This window comes from Protobothrops mucrosquamatus, unplaced genomic scaffold (genome assembly GCF_001527695.2).
Source record: "Protobothrops mucrosquamatus isolate PMUCROS unplaced genomic scaffold, P.Mucros_1.0 scaffold2420, whole genome shotgun sequence".
Lineage (NCBI taxonomy): Eukaryota > Metazoa > Chordata > Lepidosauria > Squamata > Viperidae > Protobothrops > Protobothrops mucrosquamatus.
The window spans coordinates 144,813-148,891 of record NW_015388492.1 but is presented as its reverse complement, the minus strand read 5'-3'; positions in this window follow the sequence as shown (position 1 = coordinate 148,891).

Genomic DNA, 4,079 nt, shown 5'->3' with positions numbered 1-4,079 from the left:
TCATTGATCAGGCCCATTCAAAGGGAAGTAATTAAACCAACTTGGAAACATTCGTTCTATTTCGTAGGACATTCCAGCAGATTCGTGGCTTGTTGTTCCCTTTGCAAGCCAGAATCAGAAATTAGAATTTGTTTCCACCTTCTGTAATTGCTTGCTTTCAATAATGTTGTGTTTTGTTATTGAAGTTCTTTAGCCTGTAAGCCATTTACAGCTAACCAATCCTTTAAAAATGCAGTGCGAACTAATAAATAATAACCACTTTTGTTTAGTCAATCCCTGCTTTTCAAGTTCCCAGAAAGGGCAACATTTTGGGGGGCTCTCTCCCATGCCCCCCCACTTGAGAAGAACGTCATCAGATCGTACGGTGATTTAGCTCAATTGTTGTATGAGGAATCCAAGCAGGATTTCCCCCTAATCATCATTTCTGGAAATGTCACAGATCAAACCATGGTGGTTTTTATCCTTGTTACTGCTTGTTTGTTTGTGTGCACTGCGACCAATACATTTTTGGCTGGTAACATAACCTCCTTTGGAAGAAACATCTCAAAACATCTTCTGTGCAGAGTGATCTTTTCTCCCTAATGAAGAGCTATACCCACACGAACATCTGGCTCACCAGTGAAAAAAAAACACACAGGCAACCGCTGTTTGTCTTGTAGCAACAGCTACAACACTCTTTCTCCATTAATTAGAGGGCTGCAAAGCGTTTGATCATTGTTTATGTCAGTGAACAGAAATGGAGCTGTTTGTTGTCCACTAATTATAACTCGCCCCCCCCCTCAATACCCTTCCTAGAGACATACTGACGGTGAAATATGGTAGGCAAACTAATTAAAACTTGACAGATTCCATCTCTGAGACAAGGCTCCCAGGACAACAATTTGCCCATCGTTAAAGAGATGCTTGGTCCTTCAAAAAAAGCACCTTGCCTACAACTCATGAAGTGTCACCGTAAATGATTTATATTATGATCACAATAACTGATTCATCTAGGCACTATGAGTCTCATGCTTATCCCCAATTTTTTTCCTCCCTCCCTCCCTCCCTTCCTGTGGAACAGCTTGCCTTCAGAAATCGTGGACTCTCCATCACTGGAGATTTTTAAGAAGAGGCTAGACAATCACTTGTCTGAGATGGTATGATCCCTTCCAGCTCTATTCTCTATTCCTTCCTTCCTTCCTTCCTTCCTTCCTTCCTTCCTTCCTTCCTTCCTTCCTTCCTTCCTTCCTTCCTTCCTTCCTTCCTTCCTTCCTTCCTTCCAGTGGAACAGCTTGCCTTCAGAAATCGTGGGCGCTCCATCACTGGAGATTTTTAAGAAGAAGCTAGACAATCACTTGTCTGAGATGGTATAGGTTCTCCTGCTTGAGCAGGGGGCTGGACTAGAAGACCTCTATGATCCCTTCCAGTTCTATTCTATTCTCTATTCCTTCCTTCCTTCCTTCCTTCCTTCTTTCCTGCCTGCCTGCCTGCGGAACAGCTTGCCTTCAGAAATCATGGACGCTCCATCACTGGAGATTTTTAAGAAGAGACTAGACAGCCACTTGTCTGAGATGGTATAGGTTCTCCTGCTTGAGCAGGGGGTTGGACTAGAAGACCTCCAAGGTCCTTTCCAATTCTATTCTATTCTCTATTCCTTCCTTCCTTCCTTCCTTCCTTCCTTCCTTCCTTCCTTCCTTCCTTCCTTCCTTCCTTCCTTCCTTCCTTCCTTCCTTCTTCCCTCTTGCCTTTCTTTTACTAAAAGTAAAATAACAGCTCATATGCTTTTCCAGAGTGGAATGCAGGGATGAAAACCTCCTGTAATACCATATAAGAGACACGACCTGGGCCTTAGATGTGATATTTTTCTGATTTTCATGATATGAATGGCTGATAAGGCAGTGGGTTTGTCAATCCTTTGGATCTCCTTGTTTGACTGCTGAGCCAGTTAAAATTCGACATGTGAAGGTAGGAAGCAATTACAGGATTCTGTTTATGTCCACAGTGGAAAATAAATTGCATTTTGATTGGTATATGAAGAATTACTTACGACACAATAGAGCTAACATGCTAGCAGCGAAAAGGGAAGAGGTTCACAGTAGGATGAAAAAAAAATGAAGGATGTGTTTTTTCTTGGACCTGGTTTATAGATTTATCCTTCAATGTGTGACCTAAAGAAATACCCGTGTGTCATCACGTGGAAAGCAAAAACGGTTAATTATATCTTGAGCCACCTAAGACAATTTTAGCCCCGACATTCGTGCACACTCAGCCACCAATCTTATTCTTGTGGGGTTTCCTCCACTTCTTGAAATTTCTCATTTCTACAGAGCACTTTTGCCCAAAACTGCCTAATCGGTTTTTTTATTTGATTGGATTTATCTGATTTTTTTTATTTGATCTCAAACACTTCAGAAGTATGTATTTCTCTCCGTTCCTTCAAGCCAAATCTGGTTGTTTAATACTGGCAAACTCATCTTTGCCACTGCTACGATCCCAGCAGTAACAAACGGTCAAGAAATTGAAATGACTTCCTCTATACAGCTGGACTTATTCAAAAGATTGGGTCTTATTTCTGATCAGTGTATTCCCCATCATTTGTTTCGATAGGATTCTCTCCAGCCCTGAGGTTTTAAGGGACACCTTCTGGATTCCATGTTCAAACACAGCAGTGAAGAAATCGCACATTAAAGGACACAACAAAGAAGTGCTTCTTCAGCCTTTTCCCCCAGATATCTTGAAATGCAGAATTGTAGGCAGTTCTCCTCTTATGACCACATCTGAGCCCCCAAATTTCCACTGCTAAGCAAGTTGGTGGTTAAATGAGTTTTGCCCCATTTTACGACCTTTCTCACAGTTGCTAAGTGAATCCCTGCAATTGTTACGTCAGCAACCCGGTTGTTAAATGAGTTTGGCTTCCCCGTTGACCTTGCTTGTAGAAGGTCCAAAAGATTATCGCATGAGCCCGGGTCAAAGATAGAAAGACAGAAAAATTAGCTTCTGATATTCTTCACAGCAATTATAAATGCAATTATATTTAACCTCTCTCTCTCTCTCTAAGGTTACAACCTAATACTCTTTCCCGTGCTGGCTGGGGAATTCTGGGAGTTGAAGTCCACAAGTCGTAAAGTGGTCAAGGTTGGACGGCCATGCTCTAAATAGTTTGCCAGGTTTTGTGACTATTTGGAGTCAACCCATCGATATAAATGGCCCGTTTTATCGAAATTCTACATTTCAAAAACCCTCTGATCCTATAGGGCTAGGAGATGACATCATAATTTTAAGGCACCGTTGAGCTTAGCTGAGGGATCCTCCTGAGCAGGGCTGTGGAGTCGGTAGATAAATGTTCCGACTCCGACTCCTCAGTTTTTTGTACTTCCGACTCCGACTCCGACTCCGACTCCCCGACTCTGACTCCTCTGTATTAATATGCAAATGTATTTTATACATGCGTGCCATACAGTGAAGCACATGAAAAGCATGCTTCTTCACGGTCACTTAACGTGTTCGTTTTGCGCTTACGTGAGGCACTGCATGCATTGGTCTTTATTCTTACAGTAGAGAAGTCATTAATTATAACTTTTTGTGAATTGGGACATTTAAACTTGCTTTTTTTTAAATTCCAATCTAAATTTAGTAGGAGTCGGAGTCGGTGCATTGTTTGCCGACTCCGAATCTGGGTACCCAAAATTTTCTCCGACTCCGATTCCTCGACTCCGACTCCACAGCCCTGCTCCTGAGACTTCTTCTCTTTCTCCCTCTTGCTAAACCCCCCCCCAAAAAAACCCCCACAAATCTTTGCAGTTCTTAAACCTGGTTCGAACAGCAATCGTTCCCCTTTGGGTTTTTCAAGGGGTTGTTGTTGTTGTCATTGTTGTTGTTATCGTTGTTTGCCTACCCCCATTCAGTGGCCTGAAATCAGCAAGGCCTCCCGTGGCTGTTGCCATGGAAACCCTGTTCATTCAACACCGGCCTATAATGAAGACCAGACAATGTGCTTTCCAGTTAGATGGGTTTCAGAGCAAAACAGCCAGAAAGAGACTTCTGATTCAAGTTTTATTTTATTTTATTTTATTTTATTTTATTTTATTTTATTTTATTTT